This window comes from Archocentrus centrarchus, chromosome 9 (assembly GCF_007364275.1).
Source record: "Archocentrus centrarchus isolate MPI-CPG fArcCen1 chromosome 9, fArcCen1, whole genome shotgun sequence".
Lineage (NCBI taxonomy): Eukaryota > Metazoa > Chordata > Actinopteri > Cichliformes > Cichlidae > Archocentrus > Archocentrus centrarchus.
In genome coordinates this window covers 5416091-5430675 of record NC_044354.1, presented here as the reverse complement: position 1 = coordinate 5430675, position 14585 = coordinate 5416091, and positions in this window count along the sequence as shown.

Genomic DNA, 14585 nt, shown 5'->3' with positions numbered 1-14585 from the left:
ATAGGTCCTAGCACGGAACCCTGTGGAACTCCATAATTAACCTTAATGTGTGATGAAGACTCCCCATTTACATGAACAAAGTGGAGTCTATTAGAAAAATATGATTCAAACCACTGCAGCACAGTACCTTTAAAACCTATGGCATGCTCTAATCTCTGTAATAATATATTATAGTCAAACACTGCAATGAGGTCTAGCAGGACAAGCACGGAGATGAGTCCACTGTCAGAGGCCATGAGAAGATCATTTGTAACCTTCACTAATGCTGTTTCTGTGCTGTGACAAATTCCTCTTCAGATGATCAGTTAGCTGTTTTACAACTACTCTGTTTTACTACTACTAGGCTAAGACAGCTGGGTCAAGTGATGGTGTTTTAACTACTGCCACCATAAAGGCCTGTGGTACATTGCCCATTAATAGAGATGGATTCATCATATTTAAGAGTGAAGCATTAATTAGTGATAGGACTTCTTTGAGCAGTCTTTTAGGAATGGGGTCTAATAGATGCATTGATGGTTTGGTGGAAGTAACCATTGAAGTTAACCCAGAAAGATCAACCAGAGAGAACGAGCCTGAACAAATATCAGTAGTATGAAAGTAACTGTACATAATGATACGTCTGTGGGATGGTTATGAATATTTTTTTCTCTAATGGTTAAAAGTTTATTTGTGAAGAAATTCAAGGAGTCATTACCAGTTAAGGTTAAAGAAATATTTGGCTCAACAGAGCTCTGACTCTTTGTCAGCCTGGCTACAGTGCTGAAAAGAAACCTGGGGTTTAAAATTTTTTTTTTTTAATAGAGAAACAAACTCTTTTTTCAGGTTAAATGAAGATCTAAATCAGTGAAAGGCCACCATGGCTTTCCCATCACCTTTGTGCTTCTTATGTCCTGTTTGTTTTACATTTCCCCTGGAAGAGGAGAGGAAGCTGCGAGGGGCAAAGGATGTCTGAGCACCTGTGTTTCAGATGAACTAAAAACCAAAGTGGCTGTCCTTTGGTCCAGCTGGCAAATCCAGATGTCATCTTTCCTTTAGGCAGAAGCAGCCAGGCTGTGTTTACCATGCAGTTATTGTGAAATGACTCAACTGCTCATTATATCCCAGAGGAAAACACCAGACGCTCAAAGTGCAAGCATTAGTCTAAATGAGTTCTGTGTTTGCTTTTTGGTTAGATCGAATTAAACGTGATAGCACCAAGAAGGAACTCTACACCTTATGATGCATGTCTGTACCTTCTGATTTGATTTCATATTTACAGTTGCAGCCCACATTGGCATATCTGGATGTGTAAACAGTTGGTTTGATTTGTCAAAATAAACATGGATCAAAATGCTAATACTTAAAATGTAGCAGGTAAAATTCTTTAATGTTGGATGCTCTCAGTTCAGGGATCAAAACAGATTTTGGGTTCTTGAAATATTTGCTGTTGTCATACATGTGAATGTATGTTGAAAGGTTGAAAGGTTTTTGCTGCACACAAAGAAGCTCCATCATTACTCGCTCTGCAAATATTTTTCAGTTAGTCTTTTGTTGCAGTTAAGCATTTGGTAGCTTTCATCATTTTAGAGGACTGAAAAGTGAAGCCAGTGCCAAAGTGCCAAAAACTGTAATTCCTCTAGTGGCCTTCAAAGGCTGGCTCCAAAAGCAAGCCAGTCCCCACAGAGTCCCTTGTTAAAATGCCAAACTTTAAAGAATAAAAAAACATGATTTTGGCCTATATGGCTAGTTTCCCAGTTTATAACACTAATTTCTGCATAACTCAGCCATCTGGATACTGGAGTTAGGAGCATGGTCACTTTAATCTTGAGAGATGCAGCTTTGTCTGCTAGGCCTCACCTCTGATAATGGGAATCACTGAACTGGATCTCTGTACCATATTTGTGCCTTTTGGAGCATTTCTTTGGAATTGTATGACAATTATTAAAACTTGCTGTGAGTCAGCCTGTCCAAGAAGTTTGCACTTTGGATTTGTTTGTGTTTGTTAGCGTTTAACACATTCTCTCTCTATATATATAACCCTGTAGTGGTTTCACTAAACACAGTGGATGAGTCACATTTCATGGATGATTCCAGAAAAGAACTCAAGCCAGAATGTATTATAGCATCAAGCTTTTCTACTTTTCTACATACTGTTATTGCTGAAGTTTTTACCTGTTTTGACCATTTTTTCCTCTCCATGCAGCTTGGAAGTTGTTAAGGTTCTTCCAGAAACCCATACTCTGCTTTTACCTTTCATGGAGGCCGGCTGCTGCATTTAATACAGAATGGGTTCTTTATTTGATCTAAAACAGGAGGTCTGGAGCCTACTGTCATAGGGTGAAAGGTGGGCCACACCCACTATCGCAGGATATTTCCCTTAAATATGCCAGTTATTAATTTTATCAACCCCTTTGGATATTATCAGCTTGCTAAATGGCCATTATCACTTGTTATCACTCACATATTTACACATATCACACGACCACTATATTCATCTACATTATCTGGGAAGCTTTCTGTTAATCACTAATTATAGCAGGGCTGTATCTATGGGAGTGATTACAACTGATGCAGTGGTTGCATATTGAACTACAACAACACTAGCAGGGAGGAGTCCCAAGATCACCCAGTGCAACTGCAACCGAAAGTGGCCCCTTTTATGATAAAAGGCTTTTCTGAATAAAGCTTTTACAGATACTTTATTATATGTTTGTCTGCATTCTTGGACAGGCTAAGACATATTCCTGCAGTGCTGCCAAGATCTGCTCGTGAGGTGGATCACAAGCGCTGTGGCGTCTGAGTCTGTGATACTCTCAACCAATGATTTCTCACTTCATTCATTGTATTTAGAGGTTTCCTCATTTAGCTATTTAAAAAATAAAAATCAGTATGCTGCACGAAGTCCCTTTTTGTTGTTCACTGATTTGTTAGCCTGCCTGAGCATCTGTGAAGCGTAACTTTATTTCCTTACCATCTCTTGACGCATATCACCCAATCTACCCAGAGTTCATTTTGTTTGTTGCATACTTCACAGCGAAGCTGGATCTAATCTAATCTAATTCATTGTAAAAAAGCAGTTCTTTAACCATACAAGAACAAGCTGCAAATACTTTTTCCAGCACCATCTGTTTGGTGAAGTGTGTGTTCATGTGTGAAATATGGGGATCATTTATATGCAAAGATGGGCAGCGGCAAGCTCAAGTGTTGTCCAAGTCTTTCTTAAAAGTCCTGCAGCTCTGTCTATACTATACAGACAGTCTTTGCATCATCACACTTAGGTGTGTTTGATGGTTGAGTCACTAGGTATGCATGCTGCACCGTGGGATCATGTTTGCCTGCATGAGTGCAGTTTTCAAAAGACATCCTGTTTGTGTGGTCTTCTTGTGTATAATGGGAAATACCCCAGAACAAAAAGTTTATAACGTAATGATGTTCTTTGGTAAATGACCTTTGGTAACTGGGCAACAACCCAAATTATGAATTATCTTTTCTGATTAGGCCATATTTATTATATAAGAAAATAAATAACCCATATTCTCAGGTAAACTTGAACCCATGCATCAGTGTTCACTTTCAGTTTTGAAAGGAAACATTGATGTTTGATATTATGACTGCAGGCAAGTAAATTTATCTTTTCTTTGTAACTGTTGGCAGGATTCAGCTTGCACTAGGAGCTCCAAGCCAAATGTATTGTATCAGACTCAGATTACTAGCATCTTGGAGAAGATCCACCATTACCAGCCTTGTCCTCTTTAAAGGCAGTCCTCCTCAGAGCATTTGTACATAAAATGTAGTGGGATCATCTTAACTTTTAGAGGATTTGCATCCTTCCTAGCTATGTCAGGAAGTCTCCAAATCCACATAACCATGGTTTAAGTTTTTCCCATAACCTGATGTAATGCCTCAGCTTAGAAGAAAGCATAGGTGCTTGGAAGAAACATCTATCACCAGGGACTTAAAGCACAGCACAAACTATTTGGAAGTGGTCACTTTCAAAAATTGTTTGGTATGTGATTTGATGAGCAATATGCTGTCACACCTAAAACATGCCCGTAGTTGCAGTTATTGACTAATAGTACTTATGAGCTTTACTGATCTGAACTGACTGTGGGTTGAGTAAAGCCTATGGCACTTTTGGCGAGATGCATCGTCTGATAATGGCAATCTTAAGGCTTGCACCAGAATCCTTTGCCAACATTTGGCTTTGTGTCACAGCAAGTCACAGCAAGGAGATATTTCTCAACAACTGAGTCCCTATTTTGCTTTTCTAATGCATAGACACTGGGTTGCAAATGCATGTATATGTGCACACAGATATATTGATGCAACATACTTTCTCACCAATACTGTCACATGATTTCTGTGGCATATAGCACTTCACCAAAATACAGCACTGTGCCAGTAAAAGTAGGTCAGAAGAAGGTTGCAGGCTAGTTTGCATGCAAGTAAACAATGCTGGTTTTGGCTTGCGGGAAAAACAGATTTGCAAATGTTGTGTAAGAATTGGGCACTATTTAAAGGCACCTTTAGCCAGGCACAATTAGAATGCTGTTAATTCATAATTCCCCTGAAATACCAGAAAAACAATGTTTGCATCCACCTTTCACTAGTATAATCTAGATGTGTTGGTAGTGTTAAACAAGAAAGAGAAAGCCAAGCAACAAACATAGCATGAAACCTTTTGGACTGTCTACATATCACAAAGAAAGCAAAATTTCGAGGTATGAAAAGGCTGATAGACTTTTTACAAAGTTAATTATACAGTAAAAATGTATTTAAGGCAGGTAGGATAGCCATATCGGCATAACCTTTTTTTAAATTTTAAATTTGTTATTTGTTTTCAGTACGCTTGATCTGTAGCCATAAAAATATGTATTATTCAAAAAAATGTACACTGCATCGTGTTGATGTTTGGATACTAGCTTGCTAGCTGCTTCTCTTAAGTACTGAAGGCAAGTATCTGCGGTCTCAAGTGTGCTCATCATCTGTAATATCTAATCATCTAATTTTCACTGTCAAAAAAAAGTGTGCTCAAGAACATCTTGACAGCAGCTGAAGTCCTACTGGATGAAGAAGGAGTGTTAGTGAGTGGTTCAAAAGTAGCTCAGCTTTTTAAAAACTATTTTATTTTATTTTATTTTATACTCTGTGCACAATGACAGCTTAAAAAAAGGGGTAATGACTGGAGAAACTCTTTTTTTTTCTGTATATTTGAGATCAAAAATGAGTTTGGTGGGGAAACAACTTATCACAGCCACTTTCCCACCACGCACTCAAGTTAGATTTATCACAAAGTCCCTTTGTTTGGCACGCATTCAATGGCTAACATTCAAAGGCAGCACAGTGTCACAGCACAGGGATTAGGGTCAGTTTAAAGGTTTGGTGGAGGAGAGGGGGGAAAGGGTCGGGGTTAAGGTTAGAACTGGCTCGGGGGCTGGCTCAGCTACACAAAGCAGGAATGTGCATACGGGTACAAATGAATGTAGCGTGAATGCTGATTTTATGGTCCCTTAGTGATGTTTTCCCAGTGATTCCTTTCCTTGCCACTGCTGACCACTCTGACACATGGTCTATCTCACATTCGCCTGAACGGCGTCTGAACTAAGAGGGAAATTTTTAACATATCTGAGGATTAATGTGACTTCTATTGAATTTATGATGAAAAGCAAGACAGCTATACAATAACGAGTGAACACTCAGGTATGCAAAATCATTGTCTGCACATGCTAGAATGATTGTTGCTTATTAGAATGACGTGTCTTTGTGGTGAATGTAGGTTCTCAGCCATTCCAACATGCACATGAAATTCTCAATGTCAATGAACTGGAGTAACCCTCTTTTAAGGTGAGGCCATACCTCTCAGCCAATCACAATGGGCCTAGAATCAGGCACCCTGCCCTCAGCCAATCACCACGATTGTGGGTTTTTTCTCCCCCACTCCCTCATTCAGTTTCCCTGGTTCTTTCTCATTCTTCTGGAAATAGTATTTCATGACTAACAACTAACGGCCACAAGCGGAAGTGTTACCATTCAGGTTTTTTTTTTTTTTACCCCCATAAAGCTCTTGTCCTCGTGTCTCCTGAGCTTGTGTGTCATTGTATGGTGTGTGCTACTCATTCATTTACAAAGCACACAATACAAGGGGAAATCCCTCATCCCTAAGTTTGTCGCTGATAACCGTGTCTGTGTTTGGACTGGACGGACATTTATCCCGTTTATCACCTTTGATCATTTCCTCTTTGGAGAAGTTGCAGGAGCCGTGCGTGTCTGAGTACGAGTGCACCAAGGCATGTGTGCAGATGTCCTGCGGAAAGCGTAATTTGAGGCTTGTACACTGTCATCTTACATTGCCGTTGCATACACAAGCAAAGACACGCCTGCTTCTTACTCAGCCCACAGAATACCATAATAGTAAAAGCTCAGGTGGTCTGTTCCCATATGTGAGAGGGATGGGAAGGCTGTAAGGTGAGCTCCTCTTGATAATAAGTCATTGTTTTGGCTGAAGGAGCTCTCTGGGATAAAATAACTCAAATCTTTTAATCTACTAATGCAAAAATGCATGATGGGGAAAACTGAAAACAAGCAGAGTCTAGTTTACTAAATGAGCAGTTTGCAGCCGATACATTTACCTCAGAGAGCTTTACAATTTATATAATGCATCTATCCTTTGCATTTGCATTAGCAAACTGCATAAAATATATCAGATCCTATTTTTAGTTTTAGTTTTGCAAGCATGCTATATTGTATCATCATAATTTAGAATTTTTTCAAAAGCCTGTGAAATGAAATCTAAAGTAATTAAATTATGTAACTTCAGATGAAGCAAATGCTGCAGGATAGAAAATTAATGGCAACAAGGAAGTATATATAAAAAAAAAGGTTTTCTTCAAAGCTAGCTGAGCCCTAAAGGTCCGCACGTTATAGCAGAAATCAGCACAGCCTGATACAAAACAAAACGGTTTTGGTCCCTGGAATTGATTTCCATTTCACGAGAACTGCATTAGGAGTACCTTTTAATACACTATTTAGGTTCCATTAAAACTTTAATTTATGCATAATAGAGGGTGTAGGCACTTTGAATGACAGATGGGTATTGTTTTCTTTTGTCAGTGCCAACCATAAACCAGTGACGCCTCCAATTCAACCGACATTCCTTTTAACCTCATCATAGCAGGGAAATACTCACAAAACTGCATGTGCATACCTGACGATCCGCCTTCCTCACAAAGTTGTAACTGACACATCGTTCCCACCAGGAATATGAATCAATAAAAGAAAAGCATCAATAATTTATTATCCAGTTGAATCAGCTGCTATATGCTTTGGTTTAACCTGTTTGGGTGAAGAGCAATGCACAACCCAGCCATGGGGGGGCCACTAGCCAGTGTAATCTCAAATAAAACAAGCAGAGCTTCAATGGGATTTCTATGCCGGATTGGTCGGATTAGTAACAACCCCCTCCAGTGCCGCCGGTGGAAACTGTGCTACTGTTGGCCAAAGACAAAGGAAGACTATTTTATAATTGTGTAGAGAGGAAGAGGATGAGTAAGAGTAATGTTGAAGGGAGAGTACGTGAATGGTGTTGTGGAGGTGAAGAGAGTGTCAGACAGGATTATGAGATTGAAGCTGGAAATCGAAGTGGTGATGTTGAATGTTTGTATGCCCCATGAGTTGGATGTTAGATGTTAGAAAAGAAAGAGGAATTCTGGAGTAAGTTGGATGAAGTGGTAGAGACTTTCCCCAAGGGGGAGAGACTGGTAATTGGAGCAAACTTCAAAAGAACGGGAATGGGGTGATGAGGAGGGGTTGGGTAGGTATTGTGTTATGGAGAGAAGTGCAGGATGAAAGATGCAAGTGGAGTTTGCCAGTGGACATTTTAACCAGATTATTTTACACAATCTTGGAGAGTGAGAGGATGCCTGAGGAATGGAGAAGGAGTGCACTGGTACTGATTTTCAAGAACAGGAGATGCACACAGCTGGAGTAACCATGAGGACCAAAGTTGATGAAGATATGGGAAAGAGTTTTTGAAGCTAGGTTAAGAAGAAAGGTGACAATCAGTAAGCAGCAGTGCCGAGAAAGCACTACAGATGAGATTTTTGCTTTGAGAGTGTTGAAGGAGAAGTATAGAGAAGGTCAGAATGGAGTTGCACAGTGTCTTTGTGGATCATGAGAAAGCACACAGTAGGGTTCGAATAGAGGAACTGTGGTGCTGCATGAGGAGTGACACATGGGTTCAAGGTGGGGGTGAGAGCAGGTGAAAGAGAGCCTGGAGAGGTGGAGGTATTCTTTGGAGAGAAGAAGAATGAAAGTCAGTAGAAGCAAGACAGAATACGTGTGTGAATGAGAGGGAGACAGATATAACAGTGAAGCTGCAAGAAGCATAGGTAGTGAAGATGGATGGGTTTAACTACCATCCAAAGCAACGGACAGTGCACGAAAGAGGTGAAGAGGAGGGTGCAGGCAGGCTGGAGTGGGTGGAGACAAGTGTCAGGGGTGATTTGTGTCAGAACAGCAGCAAGAGTGAAAGAGAAAGTTTACAAGATGGTAGTGAGACCTACTACGATGTATGCTTTGGAGAATGTGGCACTGGCAAAAAGGCAGGAGGCCAAGCTGGAGGTTGCAGAGCTGAATATGTTAAGATTTTCATTGGGAGTGACCAGAATGGACAAGATTATAAATGACTGTGTCAGAGAGACACCTCAGGTTGAGCAGTTTGAAGACAAATTTAGAGGGGCAAGGTTGAGATGGTTTGTACATGTACAGAGGAGGGATAGTGGATACATTAGACAAAAGAGCTGACAGGCACGTGGAAAAGAGGAAGCCCACAGAGAAGATCAACGGCTCTACTGAAAGAGGGCATGTAGAGGGTTGGTGTGACAGAGGAGGATGCTAGGGATAGGGCGAGATAGAGACAGTTAATTAACTGTAGCGACCTCTGAATGGCGTAGCTGAAAGAATAAGAAGAAGGAGAAGGAAATCAAAGAAGAAGAAGAAGGTGAAGAAGAATGCATTTTCATCCTGAGGTTGTACCTTCACCTGTCAGACACTTTCTTTTTTCTCAAAAGAAGACCTTCCACCTTTCTCAAAGCTTAAAAAGCTGACTGAGAACTTTCTCTCTGGAAAACCACATAATCATCCATCCATCCATCCATCCATCCATCCATCCATCCATCCATTCATCCATCCATCCATCCATCCATCCATCCATCCATCCATCCATCCAACAGCAGTTGGCTTCATGAAGCAATGCTCCAGTTTCATTTTTTATGTCTATATCTTGGGGTAAGTAGTCTCAGAAGTAAATTTGTTTGTAATCAAGAAGAAAATCATTATAAAATTCCAACAATTTTTTTGTCATTTGATGAACCATCGTTGATAATTCAAAGTCATTGTTATGAAATACCCATTTACAAAAAGTTTAGTGTATGTAGAATGAAGCTTTAAAATACATTCGCACTACAGATGAAGAAAGTTCACTGGAAGATCTACTCCATCTTCAAACCTTCAGCCTTTCATGTCAAGACAGCTCCAAAAAATAAACATGGGAACGCTTTCATAAATTTTCTCATGCTTGGTATTCCAAAACTCGTCTCCTGGTGTAACTGCCCTTCAAGGAACGCCTCAGGTTAAAGTGATGATTCATTCCTAATGTTGGTAAATAAGACAACAGATTAGACAGGAAATACTATGTGTTAAGTACTCCCTGTACCTGTGCTCCAGAGACAAGGAGTACTTACTTTAAACTGCCACCTGGAACATGTAATAAATGTAATAGCCTACTGCACCATCATTAAAGTTAAGTAATTTTGTCCAATTTCTTCTTGTGGCTGACCTTAAACCAGAGCTCTGACCAGCTCTGGTTTAGGGACAAAGTAAAAATTAGTGTCATTACCTGCAGGGACATGAGTCACAGATGCATCCTTGAGGCTAATTACTGAACCTCAACTTAACTACTTGTACCTTTTTCAGGGCAAATATGTTCCCAAGCAGTAAAAGGTATACACATGCACCATTTCACCTAGATTTTGAGGCAAATGCAGATGTGAGATAGACAAAGTTTTGCATGGTCAGTAAAAAAAGGAAAATGCTATAGAGATAAGGGGAAAATAAGCACCTTCTCTCAAGGGTACAATGAAAGCTGTACTGCCCCAGTGACAAGCCTATATATTTTGTGAAAGTGCATGCACACGGACTCTCTGGGAGTTTCCTGTGGTGTAAACAGGATGCTTGCTGCAGATCTTTTGGGTTGCTTGGTAGCACATCAGTGGATCAGGCTGGAACAACTGAATTTGGATCAGGTGAGTTTGTATCCTGGGTTAACATCTTTGGACTTTTAATGGCTGATTGAAAAGAACAAACGCTTGGCTGAGAAGCAGCTATTGCTAAAGGCTTGTGTTGACAGTGGCAAAAGCCCACTTTAATCACGAGTATCTTCCATGTTCCTCTGCTTCTGATTAAGATAAGAACACAGTCAGCCCAGCAAATATGTGATATTAGGCATTTATCTTCTTGGAAATTTAGAGCCAATATTTTTTTTTCTATCAGTGATAACAGTTATCAGTTTATCATCATTGCTGCACTTTAGATGGTCTTTTCCTTCTTGTTTGATTCACTGTAAAACTAACAATAAAGATTAACTTCTAGTGAAAATCAGACTAGTTTTCTTTTCTTTCTGAGTTTGGCTATTACTAATCTATTACGCAAAAATGAACATATTACATTACTGCTGGTAAAATACACAATGTCAGATAAGACAATGTTTAGGAAGCGAATAGTTTCTGTAGTAGAACAAATAAGATTTTACGTAATATCTGTTCAATGACAGTAAAATATCTCAAGAGATCATCTCTATTAAAAATCCCTAAAAGAATCATTCATTATGAATTCTTTGCTTTGATTTTTCTGTATCGACTGACTGCATGTTTTTCTCACATGGTGGTACAGATCATGCTTATAGGATGGTTATCACATTCACCTTCACATGAAAGATCCTCGGTTTGAGCCAAAGACCCAACCTCAGGGGTCACAAACCAGCTCCTCATGCTGGTCCCAAGCCAGGACAAATGGGATGGTTGTTTCGGTAGCAACCCCTTGGGAAATAAGGGAGCAGCTGAAAAATCCCCATCTTTCTCTGTCTGCACCCAAGTAATAATCATGAGGATTAAATTAACGCCTTCAGTCCACTAGCTGTTTGGTGTAAAGTTCAGATGTTTCATGTGATAATTTATGTAAGACCATTTCCAGTGTATTTTATGAAACTATTCCAACTTTTTTATTGTCCTTCACATGTCATTTAAAGTTGTGTTTGAACAGCCTTCATACTGTATACACACTGGCCACTTTATTGGATACTTGTTCATCTGCTTGTTAATGCAAATATCTAATTAGCCAATCACGTGGCAGCAAGTCAATGCATTTAGACAAGTAGGTGTGGTCAGAATGGCCTGTTAACGTTCAAACCGATCATCAGAATGGGGAATAATGATAATGTCCATCTCTTTATGGCCACAGTGTACCCATCTTCTGATTGCTCTTTCTAGCAGGATAACGCACCATCTCACGAAACTCAAATCATCTCAAACTGGTTTCTTGAACATGACAATGAGTTTGCGGTCCTCTGACAATGTCCTCTGACAATGAAAGGCTTCCATAGTAAGTAGAGGATTATATAGTATATTATGGTATAGTATAGTAAGTATAGTTAGTGTGCTGTAGGACCCGGGAGGCATTTTACTGATTGATATTACAAAATCACACCATAATTTCAGAGTAATTACATGGTAATTATTAGGATTTTACAGTATAATTTGCAGAATTTATAACACAAAAACTAAAGTGTTATAAAGTCCTCAGTTTGAATTTCCATATGTTAAGGATTTAACCTTTTATAGAGGGACTTATTGCCCCTGCTGACTGTCTTCTCCAAGAGGAAAAAGAATTTGTTTCATTGGTATTAAAGGATTAACAGTAAATCCTTATTCCACAGCAGCATAGCTCTGATGAAAAGTGGCACTGCCTTTGAGGTTGGTTCTGCCTGCTGCTGCAGTGAGCTCAGCTGAGACACTGTAGTGTATTTGATCTACTGTACAAATCAATCTTCAAATCATATGATACAAACCATGTGACTTCAAAGCCAAATACCTTCACATACACTCCGAGGATTTGGCTCAGCAACAACACGGTGGCTGAAATCTTTATGATAAAAGACCAACTGGCATTTCACACTGCATTTTTTTTGTATATTACAAAATGATGCATGTGTTATATAAACTTAAATGCTTCCTTGTTTACCAATGCACATTATAATAAAGAAGAAACATAATGAGTCTCTGGTTTGTCTTTATTTACTTAAAATAAAGTTGATTATTGTTTTATACAGACAAGAAAAGGTGTGGTAAACTGGTCGTGTACATACAGGTATGTTCAGGCAAAAGAAGTGAGTGGTCTTAAATAAGCCAAAGCGCTGCCATGTATCTATGTAGCAAACTCGTGGTGTCAAAGGTATTGTTCTAAAAATGACTAACAGCTAGAAACAGCCGATAGTGCTGATATACGCATCCCCACCCAGTCAGATAAGTCAGATCGAAACCTGCATTAGAGAAAAATTAGCCAGTCTTCTTCAATCCTGTAAATATCTATATAAATCTAACTGATGACCTTTGTTCTCATATCCAGATTTCATTGTAACTTTAACTGTATATTCTGATTTCAAACATTGTTTTGTCTGTGAAATTAAGCCAAATCAACATGTTTATTCTTAAAATTCAGATCTTTGGGTCTCCTTTTCTAACATGTCAGAATTACCTAAGTCCTGTTGTCTGCAGCTGATCTTTTTTTTTTTTTTTTCTTTCAGCTAGAAGGGCATTTTTCTGGATTCATCACACTCGTCTGGCTTATTCCCACGAGAAAGTCTCAGCCTACTCTTCTGATGCCATAAAATATGGGAACACAAGAAACAACCAGCCTCAGATGCTCTGTGTGTGTGTGGCAGTGTGTGTCCCAACAGAGTGAATCAGCAGTTTTCTATATAATATAATTCCATTAAACTGAAATACTTGGACATAGAAATGGAAAGAAAGAAGGCCAGTTTAACTGAAAAACATTTGTTTTTAAATGGAAACAATTTGAGTTTTGCTTCCTTTTAGAAGTACAAACTCAAAAAGAAAAGGAAGTATCAGTGCAAAGTTCGAAAGGTTGGTACTTCCTTCTTCAGTGGGGATTTTTAAAGGTTAAGAGCTGGTTTAAAGGTTAAGATGATTAAAATTTGAATTCTATTAAGGTTAAAAGTTTTTAGACAGACTTGCAGACTTGCAGTGTCGTGATCCTGGGCCATTGACCTTGTGTTAGTGTTTTTGTACTCCTAAGTTCTGTTTATCATTAATTATGTTCATTTTTAGTTTGCTTATTGTCTAGTTTTTCACCCTTGTGTATTTCCTTTGTGTTCATCTCCAGTCACAGGTGTTGTTTGTTTCATACTCTCAGTTTAGTCCTTAGGTTTAATAGTTATAGCTCTCTGCTTCTCTCATGTCCCCTTGTGCCTTGTTTAACCTTAATCTCTGCGGTGTTCCTGTTGTGTTATTTCCTGTTTTATTTTGGTAGCCTTTGTCTCATGTGTCTAGTCCTGAGTTTGACTTTCCCCAGTCTTCTTTTCCCAGTTGTTTGCACCAGTGTGTTCCCTGCAGCTGTGTTCTCCTTCCACGAGTGGCCCTGTGTGTGTTCATATCCTCAGTTTGTTTCTGTACATTGTTGTGTCATACTCTCTGATTCCAGGTTCCTGCTGTTATCGTTCCTCATGTTCTCCCTGACAGTAATTTAGCATTTTGGATTCTGTTTGCTTTCACTCACGTTGGTTTCTGTATGGACTCTTTTGGCTTGTTAGGTGGATGTATAAGAGATACAAAGAGAGCTAAAGTCTGCATCATTTCTCTCAGCTGTCACTGGCCTTTTAAAAAACCATTAAGTTTTTACTGTTGCTATTTGAATCTGGACTTCTGAAGTTCTGCTGACTGTACAACAAATTGCTAATCTGGGATAATAAAGACATCATTGATCTTTAATCCTTGACATTATGATGAGGTTGCTGCAGAGAAACAGATGAGGGGACATGGGGGGCCTGGGGTTCCAGTGTTGAACCAAAACTAAACGCTCAGTTATTTTTACATTACTATGCTTTTTTTTTGTTGGCTCAGACGCACTGTTTTTGTCTGTATCTGTGGTTTAGATGAAGGTCAGATCACAGTTTATGTTCTATATGATACTCAGTTCTAGTCTAATAATTTAATCCTTTTAACAGTCTTGTAAAAGCAACACGGCACATGTTTCATCACATGGATCCAAAAATTGCCTTTGAATGAAATGGGCAAATTGGGGCCAAATAATGTGCAGATCATTTTCAGATGCAAAATCTGGTAATTCCACACAGTTCCCACAAAAACAAAAAACCCCAAATCGAATATGTAAATAATTTTCATTGTTATTGTGGAGGTAACTTATTAATTCATGAAACTGCCAATATTTTTCCATCACCCGAGTAAAACTAAAATCACCACTGGGTGTGTTTAATATTCAGGTTAAAAACATGTGACCACTGTAAAGTTTACAGG